The sequence below is a fragment of the Gossypium hirsutum genome, chromosome D09, assembly GCF_007990345.1.
Source record: "Gossypium hirsutum isolate 1008001.06 chromosome D09, Gossypium_hirsutum_v2.1, whole genome shotgun sequence".
Lineage (NCBI taxonomy): Eukaryota > Viridiplantae > Streptophyta > Magnoliopsida > Malvales > Malvaceae > Gossypium > Gossypium hirsutum.
In genome coordinates this window covers 438,716-453,943 of record NC_053445.1, presented here as the reverse complement: position 1 = coordinate 453,943, position 15,228 = coordinate 438,716, and the positions used below count along the sequence as shown (strand labels likewise).

The window sequence follows — 15,228 nt, the reverse complement described above, 5'->3', positions numbered from 1 at the left end:
TTTCGATTCCTGTTTCAAAAGTGAAAAATTGGATGTAACGATTCGATCAATTTTTGTCTAAAACTCGAACCGAATACACCTCTATACTCAACCACTCAAGGGGTTTTACATTATACGCGCCAAGATGTTTGTAAAACTAGTTTTCTGCTGCACAAAAGAAAAGAACTAAAATTGTTGAGAAAAGACTCAGGGCCCCTTTGGATGCAACTGGATCTCAGTACGTTATCTTTTTTAGGCTAAAAAAAATTGCAACTGAAATGCTAGCAAACGCCAGGCTGTTTGGAAAGCACTCTTCAGTGCGTTGAAAATGTATTTCACCTCACTGGAGCCTTAATTTTAGACTGGAGCCTTTTGTTCCAGTAAAAATTTCTCAACTTCAATTGCTTTTTCTTTTCCTCTTTTACCCATTCTTCAGTTGCATTCTTCAAGCTTTTCTGATGTTTGGTTACCCTTCTTCTCCCCTTTCCCCTTCCCTTTCCCCTTCCCCTTGGGTTGCAAATCAGTTTGGTCAAAGACCTCTTCCGGTTCCTCCTTCATCCAGGTAAGGCTTCTTCTCCTTCATCCATTCTTCATTCCTTTTTCTTCTTCCGTTCTTCATCTTCTCTTCTCAGCATATTCTGTCTTCAGCTATAAATAAAGAAGCACGCAATTTACCAAATTTGTCAACGAAGACAAAGTCCGATTCACCGAAAGAAACAATGGCAGAGCCTTACGTTGAACAAGTAGAGTATCTCGACGTTCTCACTAAAATTGGTAAAAAAATCGGTAAAAAAATCGGCGGTTCCAAGCCCAGGCACATCCCTTCATTCTTGTCAATTTCTGGATTATCTGTTTTTGATCTTTCAACATAAAGGATTACTTTACAACCGGCTCTTTTATTTATTTTCTATACTGCCTGTTGCTTACTCTTAGCAGAAAACATGTTTTTGCAGTTATCAAATTGGAAAATTATAGGACAATTTAATTTAAGCTATACTTGTTATTTGCAGCTTCTGTAAATTAGGTTTGATAGAACCTTTGAGATTAGTTAAGCTGGTTCCTTGAAATTGGTAGTAATAGCTTCATTTGTTGATTTGGTTTGTAATTTCTTTCAATGAACCCTTAATTTTTTTGCTTAATTTTTTTGGTACTCAATCTGGATTATAGAACTGAAAGTTTTCAAGTGTGTGTGTGAGTTGGGGGGGAGGCTGCTTATGGTCCTTGAAATTGGAACTGGGAATGGAAAACTTGCAAGCTAGAGCTAGGGAGGCATACATTTGATATAAAATATTTCATTTTGAGTATTATTGTGTGTTAGAGGTTGCTTATGATTTCTGTACTGGCATTTCTCTATAATGGTAGTTTCTTGGTATGTAACTCATTGTGATCTCTTTGCAGGGGAGATGTCCATCGAGATGGGGATTACCATAAAGCAGTCCATGTCTGGATTTTTACTGAGAGCACACAAGAATTACTTCTCCAAAAACGTGCAGACTGCAAGGACTCGTGACCAGGGTTGTGGGATATCTCCAGTGCTGGCCATATATCTGCTGGTGACTCATCGCTAATAACAGCACAGTAAGTGAATCCAATTTCACAAGTCTTCAGTGCTGCTTCTTTCATAGGGCATTTGAAAAACTGTTCGGTCTTTAATCTTTCTATGTGTGTCGTGCACATATATTCTCCCCATGTTCTTGTTTATCATTGCTACTTTTTGTTGTTTTATATACTTGCTAGATTTGGTTAATACATTTCTTTTAAATATCTAATTGATAGTTTCCTAACTGATGGTAAACCTAGTGGTTTCTAGATCGCCAAGAAACCTTTTAAATATGCAAAATTCTATATTTGTTTTCCATATCAAAGTACTTTTTTTGTCCAAAAATTGTTGAGATGAACAATAGTCAATAACAGTCGGAATTATCATTCAAAATTTCATGGATTTTGTTTTCTACTGGTTTTCTGGTGGAGTATGGATTACTTTTCTTGATATTCCAAACCTGTCTACAATAGTGACAAAGTTGACTACAGTGAAACATCTGGTGTAGGTATGGTTTATCATCTCAAGTTTAAACATTGCTTGTACTGAATGAACAAGTGGAATTCAACTCTAGATCTTAAGCCCTTCCACTCTTGGTTGTATTTCAGTCTGTTTCCATGTTGTAAGCTTTTTACTCTTATTTGATTGGAAGTTCCCTTTTTGATCTAAATCGAGCACTGAAAGAAAAATGCCACTGTCAGTGATGAATTTATGGAAACAAGTTGAACAAGTCTGTCTCTTTCTCTCTCTAAAATTTTCCAAAAAATATTGGACTGCCAAAGAGTAAGTGCAATTCAACTTTTGGTGCCTCTTTTAAGGGGTTTTTTTTGAAAGAGAAACATCTTGCACAAAGACAAATGAGAAGCCTAAAAGTCTATAATGTTTGATCACATTTATTTGTTTAGAAAATCCATTTTTTATGGTTTGTTTTTGAACCTAATAGGCTTGCATGGATTTGCTGCAGAATCCCTATTCTGAAGTATATCAATATAGCTCTCAGGTCTTCATTCTATGGATGAGATTCATCCTTCTAAACTTCCATCTTTACCATGATTGTCCTCCTTTTAAGTTGGTTTTAGTCTCAGAATTTAAGGCTGTTGATGGTGCCTGCTGCTTAATGAATAGTTCATTATACATTTTCTTTACAATTATATATGAAAGTCATGCTTTGAAAATGTGAATGGTGAATGGTAAATAGGGAATACTGATAAGTGATTTGTCCCGCTACAAAACTACCTGAAAATGTGAATGTTTTTTATTAGCTTTTTTTTTATGATAGGATACCGAAGTCTCTGATGTAAAATACATTTCTTTTGGGGAATATAGAAGTCACCTAGCTGAAGCAGATCCTAAATATGTTCCTTATGATGTAAATAAACAATATGGTCTTCTCTTTGATATAATTACAAAAAGGTAAGCTGAGTAACTACGACCATGTTGTTGAACAAAATAATTGTCAAATTCATCTAAATGTTATATTCATGTTGACATTTCATGTTGTGGTTAACGGTTCAAATACTTGCTTAAAGGTACAAAGAGAACAATGAAGCACGCAGTCTAATACTACAAAAGCAACTTCGTCAATATGCTCCTGTTTCTCTCACTGCAGAGGTTGTCAACTTTCTGCAATTTTAATACCAGCTACCCTGCTTTATTGGTTGTTATATTTCTAATCCATCTCAATATTTTTATCCTCAAGCTTTATGTAGTCAGTTTGCATGTAGACATTGTCTGATATGAGCAGAATGCGTTGTGTTGTATCCTATGGACACTTTTGGTTTCACGTTCATTAATTTGTTAGTTTACAGGTGGATGGTCTTTCTATCACTTTTAAGTTTATAAAAGGTCCATTGCTTTCTTTTTGTTGCTTTGCTAGAACCATTGGTGCATTAATTTCTGATGCTAATGCCATCTTACTAAATTCAAGTCTGTTTTGTGTTCATCAGGGTTCAATATTTTCAATAAACAATTAGCATTTGGCATAAATTTACTCTGAAAAATGGTGTTATATTTTTCATTGTAAGTTCATAGTTGTATTGACTTTGGCCTGCAATGCAACAGGAAACCAGCAGCAAATCAGCATGCAGACCAGCATCCAAGCTGAACCAGATAAGCAGCTGTAACACCCCGAACCCGAAACCGACACCGGAGTCGAACACGAGGTGTTAACTGACTTTAACCCCTTATAAAATTTATTTTCCAGACACTGCCCAATCTGTGTACTAGTCGTTTTAAAAATCATATCTTGAGTTTCGTAACTCGAAAATCAGTTTCGTAATTTTTCCCAGAAACTAGACTCATGTGGCCATCTATGTAATTTTTCTAGAATTTTTGGTCGGGCCAATTAGTACAGTTTATTAGTCAAAGTCTCCCAAGTTGCAGGGGTCGACTACACTGACCTTTGCCCATACGACTTGGATATCTCCCTGCACGGGGCTTCAATACTGATGCCGTTTGTTTCTATGAAAACTAGACTCAGGGAAGAATCTGTACATATATGGTACGACCCCTAATTATCTCTGGTTAATTTATAATGAATTTCCAAAGTCGGAGCAGGGAATCCAGAAACCGTTCTGGCCCTGTCCCACAAAAATCTGATTATCTCTTAATATACTGCCCATATGATCTTTTCGTTACTTCCTCATGAAAACAGACTCATCGAGCTTCGATTACATAATTTATTCATCAATTAATTCCACTCCTACTATTTTTAGTGATTTTTCAATCTCATGACACTGCTGCTGCCAGCATCTGTTACGAAAGTAACTAGGTCCATTTCATGCCTACCCTTGATCCAACTCAATCGAACATTCGTGCCATTTTCGCATGGCTTAAAGTTTACATGCCAAAGTTCAAACACAACGTAATAGCTTATACATGCCAAAATGTTCTTCTAAGCCAACTAAGAAGAAAGTACCAAAACTTGCTATCCGGTGTGATGACTTCGATGACGGCCTGACCCCGCAAAAATAGATGAGTCCAAGCAACCTATAATGGGTGACAAGGAAACACCGAGTGAGTTTATAACTCAGTAAGTCATAAGCTATGCACTACCATCCATCAATAACATTATCACAAGAGAAAACAAAATGGAACGAGGCTAATTACTCCATCCATTCCGAACCATACCATAGTTCCTCCAACCTATCGATTCAATTTCATATCAATTCATGCATTCACATTCCATATACTCATCAATAGGACATTGAAGCATTTTCATAAATCAATTTATTTTCGTTACAATCAAACGACTAAATGGCCTTTCACCCATCCTACGATAAATTTTATGTACGTGACTTCAAGTATATTTGTCACATAGGTTCAAACTTACCGAGCTCAACACCAAGTATAAGCATAGCACCTATTAGCCATGTACTCAAGACACTTACCCGATCCGCTGTCCGCGATCGACTCAATAGTGTCGCACACATAGTGTCCATAATGATTCACGAATGTATATTGAGTCCGCACACTCAGTGCTATATAATCAACTCGCACACTTAGTGCTACGTAATCAAATCGCACACTTAGTGCTACATAGTCAAACTCGCACACTTAGTGCCGCATGGTCAATTCGCACACTTAGTGCATCATATTCATTTCGCACACTTAGTGCAACATAGTCAAATCGCACACTTAGTGCTGTACAATTTAATCCCGCGCACTTAGCGCCAAATCTCATGGTCATAAATGGTTATATCCGCACGTTTAGTGCCGAGATCAACAACTCAGTACATCTTACCTCTTTTCTTTTCATTCAACAATTTCATCATCACATACGTACATGCATATATATATATGTATATTTATTCATTCCATTCAGCATCAATACATAAACATTATGACCATTTGAAATAATACCAACTACATGCTTAATGACTTACCTCCTGTTGGGTAAGACGGTTCCAACTCGGCTACTCGATAACCTTTTCTTTGCCTTTGCTCGATTCACCTCCTTTAACTCCTTGAGCTAAATCAATAATTTAACTAGTTTAACCATCTTGCTAAACATTCATTCTTCAATTGCACATGCATATGTATGTTTGTATATTCGGCAATGACAATGGTAACTTAGCAACCCTTAATTTAACTTATAATTGTTCGTAACACATTTAAAGCATCCACTCCATTCCATCATTTTAAAGCACATACATTACTCAATATTATCCAAATTCACATTCGGCATTTCCACAAACACACATGCCGATTTCATTCACTCATCTCTAATGTTAATTAAGAAATGCCGAATGTCACCAACTAAATGGCATACACACACACCCACATGTATAAAAGTCATCCACACCACCTATAGCTCATTCGGCCTTCACCCTTACTAGTTTTTCCCATTCTTTTGTTGGTTATATATACATAGTCCTAAGGTAGTATCACGAATGGGCTTACATATATATGTATATATATATATATAGCCGAATATGCAAAGCTTAACTCAACATCACATAAGCTCCTAAGTGATGGCCGAATATGTATATCTATATATATTCATCAACTGTACTATTACCTTTAATTTATCTAATCACACAATTTCATCTCATGAATACTTGACCCATTTCTCACAAAAATGAAACAACAACTAAAATGAACATCCCATTTTTACCCCATATGGCCGATTACTTCATTAGTTACCAAGCTAACAATTCAACAATTTCAACCTCATTACAACCTCTACCTATCCAATATAACATGAACACAATCCTCCACCCCTAAATTAGATTCGGCAATCACTTAACCCCTTTAACCTCAACTTTCAAGTTAAAAGCAATTAACCACTCACCATATCCTACATTACTATCCATTTTAATGACATTAACACATCTACTAAGAGTTTCAAGCTTCTTGGCCGAATTTCAACCTCAAAATCCTAAGTCTAATCTATAGGATGAGTAGAATTTGAACTAACCATCTCAAACATGCATAGATTTTCAAGAATCATTCAATACATACCTCATTCTAGCCATCTTCCAAGCCAAAATCCAATAACCAAATCTCCCTTCCTTCTCCTCACTCACGGCAATAGCCAAAGAAAAAAAAGATGAACACTCCCTCTTCCCTCCTTATTTTATTCATCTCTTCCTTTTTAATTCCTTTCTTTAATTTATTTTAATTTACTTACCAATTTTAAATAATAAACAACATAAACTTGGAGGAATGGAGTCATGCTTGGCCGGCCACTTATCAAGAATTGGGCACTTTGACATGCAAGTCCCCTTTTTCTTCCACATGCACTAATAGGTCCTCATGCATTGACCTATCACATTTTAAAATTTTCTCATATAAGTCCTATTGACTAAATTCACATGCAATCGACTAAATCGAAGCTTGAAATTTTCACACATTCATGATTACATATTCTAGACAATAAACATCACATTCAAACCTTTCGGTGACTCGGTTTAGCGGTCCCGAAACCACTTCCCGACTAGGGTCAATTTTGGGCTGTCACAGCAGCAGCATTTTGTTTATTTTGTTCATTTGTAACTTGATTTAGTTGCAGTATAATTTATACTTAAAGTTAGTAGGAGTAGTTATTGATTTATGTTTGATGTTATAGCTGGTATGTCAGCTACATTTTGTTTGTAATTCTATCTAGGCTTTAGTCATGTATTAGTGGGAGCAGTTATACATTAGTTAACTGCCATATTTCATTGTAACATAAATGCTTCTGTTTTCTTGCATATTGCTTATTCAAGTAATGAAGTTAATCTTTACATCATCCGGGTTACTTGTTTCTGTTTTCTTCCTCTGCTGTCAAAACCCCAACAGATGTGATTCTTAACTCTTCCCTTTAACATTGATGACCAGCTCAAGGCTCGACATTGCACGTTCTACATGGTGGCCATAGGCTATTTCAGTTACTAGCCAACGGTTGGCTTTAGTTTTAAAGTTATTTGGTGCTAGCAATGTCTTGCATTGAGTTACTGATGACAAACATTTGAAATAACATGAATTAAGACCCTTATTCTAGAGTTGCTTTATTATTTTATCTTTCAATAATGTTTTATTTTTCTAAAGGCTCAATAATTTCAATAATATTTCAATAATTAATTGAGCCCCTATAATTAAATATATGATTAATTTTGAAATATTAAATAAAATAAATTTTTGAATTTGTCTCTAGTTTTAATTCATTTTTAATTATTTATTATTAAAAATAAATATAATTGTAATAATTTTAACCATTTATTAATTTTGTAATTGTTAAATAATTTTAAAAACTTCTATTATATATCATTTTTAATCTAATGTCCTTAAAAGTCATTTTCTATTTTCACCTCACCGCTACAGCTGCGTTTGAATCCAAACACACACTCCACCGCTGTTTCTAATCTCACCGCTACAATATCCAATCTCACCGCTACAGTAACTAATCTCACCGCCACCGCTGTTTTTAACCTCACCGGAGCTAAACACACCGCCCATCCAAACTAAGCCTCAAAGTTGTGCACAGAATTGCGGGAAGTTTTTATTTAATATTTCATATTGAGATTACTATTTTATTCTGTGGTTAATTATGATTAACTTGTTTTTTTCTATGTTATTAAGGATGTTGAAAGATTCGATCTCATAAAGGATTTTAGTTTTTATTCTTGATCTTTGAATTTTTTTTATTGTATAAGCACATGTAAAGTTTAGAATTTGGAAAGAAGCTTTTATATTTCGACCATTTTTTAATTGTAGTGTGACTAATACTAATTTTTATTTAACATAAATTTCACACCCTAATGGTATTTGATTTTCTGCCTCTATAGGTTGGTTTTTTTGTAAGACATAATTGTTTATTAGATATGTTTTCTATTAGCCTGGTATATATTGAAATTTTAAAGTGATTTTTCACGTGCTATATTAATGAATAAAACAATTATGATCCCCTTTGGCCGATTATATTAATTTATTTTTCTGATGTTAAAAAATTTATATTGTCTAAACAATATTTATATGCATGTATTGTGAGGCAGTATTTTGTCTTCAAATTGGTTTCCTACATTCAGCCAAATTTATGGAGTTGAATTATAAAAATCTCAATAAATTGAAATAGTTTGAAGTAGGTGCTTGTCGATGAAGCATTGAGAATTTATATAAATTTGTGCTATTGGTTCCTTTTACATAAAAAATATATTGGGACGTTTAGAAATCCGTCCAACTAGACTTGTTGCATTCCCCAAAGTGAATGCAAGCATGAAAATTTAAAGATATAATCATGAATGTGATAAGTGACATAATAATAACGGTTAGAAGTGAAAACATAACAATAAATAAAAGAACAATGAGAGTTCTTAAAATAATCCTTCAAAGGGTAGATATAACTTATCAATGTGATACGAAATATCATTGATCACATATTTTTTGTACGTCCAAATATTCTATTCAACTATATTAATATTCTTTAACAATATATATGTCTTGCTAGTTAGTTCAAAACTCCGGTAAGGAAAATCTCGAACACACGATCGAAACTCGAACAGAAAAAGAAGAAATAGGACAGGCTCCAAGGCGTGTATCAATCCACTATCTTTAAGGTTATATTCTCCCCCACCTACCTTCGATGTGCAAATGAGTTCCAAGCAAATCAACCTCGAGGATACAATGAAGCCAATGACTATTTGCGTTTTGCACTAACGAGAATAGTCCACTATGCACTGAGTAATGTATAACAAAAAACTCAATTTCTATAAAGGATTTCTGCAGTAATACTTTATAGAATAATCTAATAATATTAGAAAATGTTGGAAGGAAAGAAAGAATATTAGAATTTGTTGATATGATTTCCAAATGAAATCCCATTCCTATTTATAGAAATTTTCATGTCTCTTCATAGAGACATCTTTCAATAGGTGTCTTTATGAATAAATAAATAATAATAATTATTCATTTAATTTTGTAACTATTCAAATAATATTTTTTGAATAGTTATAATTCTTTTTTAAAAAATCAAATGATATAACTTTTGACTAATAACCAAAAGATGTATCTTTTGATTAATTACACCCATTCATTTATAGTTATTGGGATACTATAAATATTTGAAAATGTTCCAACAATCTTCCCCCATTTTCAACATATTTTGATTTTGATATTCTTGGAAATCAATTTGCATAAATAAAGGTGTCTTACGATTGAACCTTCACTTAGTGAAAACATGTTAAAGTTAATCGAAATTGCATGGTAGACTAAGCTTTGAACCAACTATTCCATTTGATTAACTTAACACATCTCACACAATGATTTCAACATCGGTCAATGCATAGTATCTAGGGACACTATTATGGCCATGTGTCTATGTCCTCTTTTCATGAGTGCTGTCAGAGCCAAGCCCTTGAGCTCCTAGAAGCGACCACACTTCTACTCACATAGGTGGATCCCATCAAAAGTGTTCCCGTAATTATAACACTCTAACATATTTATGTTATGGGTCCATTAAGAGTACATTACTCATTCTTCTCTTATCTTTACGGGTACGTAGCACTTTAATCTTAGGATGGATTTATTTATAGTGCTAACAGTCACATACTAATGATGTACTTTGTCTCATTGAACTAAAGACTTGACGTTATACCAAGTGTTGAGTCGAGTTTCCATCATGGGTGACTCTAATTAATAGGCTTGAGTCCCATCCCTTTTGAGGTCCTTTTTACTGCATCTCTAGCAAGACTTTTTGTCAAAGGATTTGCCAAATTTTCACTTGACCTCACATAATTAATAGTGATCACTCCATCAGAGATTAATTGTCGGACATAACTATGTCTTAATCCAATGTGTCTAGACTTTCCATTATATACTTGGCTATATGCCTTTGCTAGAGTAGCCTCACTATCACAACGGATAGAAATAGGTGAAATTGGCTTAGGCCATAAAGATACATCATAAAGAAAATTTCTTAACCATTCTGCTTCTTTAGATACATCGGCTAATGCAATAAATTCTGCTGTCATGGTGGAATCAGTAATACATGTTTGTTTCTTAGAACCCCAAGAAATGACTCCTCCACCAAGAATGAAGATCCATCCACTAGTAGATGCATGATCTTCCAAACTTGTAATCCAACTAGCATCCGAATACCCTTCTAAAACTGAAGGATATCCGTTGTAACACAATCCATAGTTAATAGTTTTCTTTAAGTACCTAAGTACTCTATTCAAAGCTTGCCAATGCAAACTACTTGGATTACTTGTGTACCTACTCAATTTTCCAACAGCATATGCAATATCTGGTCTTGTACAAGTCATTATATACATAAGACAACCAATTAGACTTGCATATTTCAATTGATCAATTTTCCTACCAACATTAGATACTAATTTTAATTGAGGATCCATGGGTGTAGATGCTGGTATACAGTTGAAAAGATCAAACTTTTTAAGCACATTTTCAATGTAATGTGATTGTGATAAAGCTATAATGCTTTCATCTTGGGTTATTTTAATCCCAAGAATAACATCTGCTACACCCATATCCTTCATAGCAGAGTTGTTTGACAAGAATTTCTTTGTGTTTTCTATTTGTTCCAAATCCGTGCCAAAAATGAGCATGCCATCTACATATAAGCAAATTATGACACCTTTTCCATTTTCAAATTTGCTATATATACACTTATCGGGTTCATTTATTTTATAGCCATTAGCTAAAACAACCTTGTCAAACTTTTGGTGCCTTTTTTTTTGTGCTTGTTTAAGCCCATATAAAGATTTAACAAGTTTACATACCTTATACTCTTGTCCTGGAACAACAAATCCTTCCGGTTGCTCCATGTACACTTCCTCTTCCAATTCACCATTTAAAAATGCAGTTTTAACATCCATTTGGTGAACAATCAAATTATATATAGAGGTAAGTGATATTAAGAGTCTAATTGTAGCAATTCTTGCTACTAGAGCATAGGTATCAAAGTAATCAATACATTGTCTTTGTGTAAAGCCTTTTGCTACCAACCTTGCTTTAAATTTATCAATGGTTCCATCGACCTTCATTTTCTTTTTGAAGATCTATTTACAACCTATTGGTTTGGAACCTGGTGGAAGATCAACTAAGATCCAAGTTTGATTTCCCATTATTGAATCCATCTCATCATTTATTGCTTCTTTCCAAAAAGCAGAGTCTTGAGATTTCACTGCCTCTTCAAATGTAATAGGATCAGATTCAGTATTATAACAATAAGGTATCTTATTGCATATACTTTCACCTTTTCCTTCTACAAGAAACATAATGAAATCTGGTCCAAAATCTTTGACCTTTTTAATCCTCTTACTTCTTCTTAATTCTTGACAAGATTCATCATTATTATCAATTTGTTTCAATGGAATCTCATTCTCATTTGAAGAATTAATCAATTGTTGTGGTTGTAATTGTTTTGATATAGAATTAAATCTATTTTCATCAAAAATAGCATCTCTTGATTCAATAACAGTATTAATTGAAATTGAATCATTTGGTTCAATTACCATGAACCTATATGCCTTGCTATTATGTGCATAACCTATAAATATGCATTCAATTCCTCTTTCACCTAACTTTTTACGTTTAGGTGTTGGAACTTTTACAATAGCTCTACAACCCCAAACCTTCAAATAATTAAGGTTTGGTTTCCTTTTCTTCCATTGTTCATAGGGGGTTATTTTAGTTTCCTTATTAGGAACTCTATTCAATGACAAGCTGTTAGAACAGCTTCTCCCCAAAAACCTTGTCCAAGACCTGAATATGATAACATTGAATTTACCATTTCAGTCAAGACTCTATTTTTTCTTTCAGCTACACCATTTTGTTATGGTGTGTAAGGGGCTGAAACTTGATGGACAATTCCAGTGAGTTCAAAATAACTTGGATTATAGTATTCTTCACCTCTATCCGATCTTAAGCACTTGATAAATGATTCACACTGAAGTTCAACTTCAGATTTATAAACTGTAAATTTATCAAGTGCTTCATCTTTTGAATGCAATAAATATACATAACAATATCTAGAACAATCATCAATAAAAGTAAAAAAATATTTCTTTCCACCTAATGTAGGAGTATTATGCATGTCACATAAATCACTATGTATCAAATCAAGCAATTTTGTTTTCCTTTTAACCTTAGGGAAAGGGTTTCTTGTAATTTTAGTCAACATACATGTATTGCATTTTTCAATATTATTATTAAAAACAGGAATTAAATCTAATTTATACATGTCATTCAATTTTCTATAATTCAAATGACCTAATTTATAATGCCACAAACAAAAAGATTCAACCATATAAGCAGAAATAGTATTTTTATTCTTATTAATAATATTGAGTTTGAACATGCTTTCATACATATACCCTTTCCCCACAAAAATTTCTCCCTTAGACAAAATAAACTTATTTGCCTCAAAAACAAGTTTGAAACCAAACTTATTCAACAGACTTCCAAACACTAAATTCTTCCTAACTTCTGGTACATAATATACATCATTTAAGGTTAAAACTTTTCCAGAAGTAAATTGTAGTTCAACAGACCCTTTGCCTTTGATTGCTGCGGTGGAAGAATTTCCCATGTACAAGACATTGTCATTTTCACATTGTGTGAACTTTGTGAACATGCTTTTGTCTTTGCACACATGTTTGGTTGCTCTAGTATCAATCCACCATGTATTATCATATTGTGCCATATTAATTTCAGATATCATTGCAACGAACTTTTCGTTATTATCAGCCTTAGAAGATGATTTCTTCTTTAAAAATTGACATTCATTCTTGAAATGTCCCGGCTTTCCACAATGATAGCCTGAGCCCTTTTGTTTTTTTTTTGAACTTAGGTGCTCTATCAGTCTGATTGAACTTTCTCTTGAGTGATTTAGTAGTCTGTACTTCCACCGTAACATGTACTTTGGCATTTTTAGAATTTAGGTTCTGATCTTGTTTTCGATACTCTTCTTCAATACGAAGATGATTTGCGAAAGCCTCAAGAGATATTTCATCTTTTTTATGTTTTAGACTTCTTTTAAAGCCTTTCCAAGATGGAGGAAGTTTGTCTATTATGGAGGATACCACAATCATCTCATCCATTTTCATATCATATTGCTTAAATTAATTTAGCATCTTTTCAATATCACGAAATTGTTCCATAACAGAACGGCCATCAACCATTTGATAATTATTGAAACGACTGACAAGAAATTTCTTACTTGTAACATCTTCAGTCATGTATTTTGCCTCCAATTTGTCCCATAAATCTTTTGCGGTGACCTCATTTTGGTAGGTGTCGAACAAACCATCAGATAAACCATTCAATATGTGGCCCATGACATGTAGTCAGCATTGTCCCATTTTTGTCTTTCTCGGGTTGCAACAACAGATTCGTTTTCATTCTCTTCAGGTCTTGGAGTATCTAAAACATAAGCAATCTTCAAAGTTGATAATAAAAAGTGCATCTTTTTCTGCCATTATCGAAAATTGCCACCATCAAAACGATCAAGTTTAACAAACTTGGAAGCCAACTCCCTTAATGTTCCACTTTCATGTGTTGTGGTAGTCATAATGAATTATAACCTTAAAATTGTTAGTTCAAAACTCCGGTAAGGAAAATCTCGAACACATGATCGAAACTCGAACAGAAAAAGAAGAAATAGGACAGGCTCCAAGGCGTGTATCAAGCCACTATCTTTAAGGTTATATTCGCCCTCACTTACCTTCGGTGTGCAAATGAGTTCCAAGCAAATCAACCTCGAGGATACAGTGAAGCCAATGACTATTTGCGTTTTGCACTGACGAGAATTGTCCACTATGCACTGAGCAATGTATAACAAAAAACTCAATTTCTACAAAGGATTTCTGCAGTAATACTTTATAGAATAATCTAATAATATTAGAAAATGAAGGAAGGAAAGAAAGAATATTAGAATTTGTTGATATGATTTCCAAATGAAATCCCATTCCTATTTATAGGAATTTTCATGTCTCTTCATAGAGACATCTTTCAATAGGTGTCTTTATGAATAAATAATAATTCATTTAATTTTGTAACTATTCAAATAATATTTTTTGAATAGTTATAATTCTTTTTTAAAAAATCAAATGATATAACTTTTGACTAATAACCAAAAGATGTATCTTTTGATTAATTACACCCATTCATTTATAGTTATTGGGATACTATAAATATTTGAAAATGTTCCAACATTGCTGACGATGTAGTAATGAGTACTATCCTTATAAATAAAAAGTGTTTTTCTTATTTAGTACTAAAACAAAATAAACTTTACTAGTACAAAATTAGTTTAAGGCTCTAGAAAAGTCAATATATTGCTACCTTATATTAATTCAAGGTTCTAGAAGAGCTAATACATTGTTATCCGAAGAAATAAAGTAATAATTAATGCATCATGTTCAGTCAATCTCTAAGAAATTATTTTGTTTTAAAAGATATTCTCTGTAATGGATCTCATATTGAAATTATGAACGAGGAAATTTATATTTAGTATGAATTCACTTTTTCTATAAATATCTACATCTTTTGATAGAGAAAGATTCAATTATTGAATTATATTATGCATGATATGTAACAACCCAGTTTCTAATGGTGTCAAAAATGCGGTTTCAGGATATCGTTTCTGTAAACCAAGGCTGTAATTATTAAATAGAGATATTTACAGAGTTATTATATTATTGAATTGAAATTTAGTTAAGCAATTTGGTCGAAAATGTGGTTAATTAAGGCTAAGGGACTAAATTGTA

At 33.3% G+C, this 15,228-nt stretch overlaps 1 long non-coding RNA gene across 1 annotated transcript; it reads left to right on the top strand.

The window, feature by feature from the left end:
- The first annotated feature begins 1,023 nt into the window (after window positions 1-1,023).
- On the top strand, window positions 1,024-3,123 carry LOC107943463 (uncharacterized). Its single transcript, XR_005918359.1, has 3 exons — window positions 1,024-1,557; window positions 2,799-2,932; window positions 3,049-3,123. It is a non-coding gene; the product is annotated as an uncharacterized lncRNA (long non-coding RNA).
- The last annotated feature ends 12,105 nt before the right edge of the window (window positions 3,124-15,228 follow it).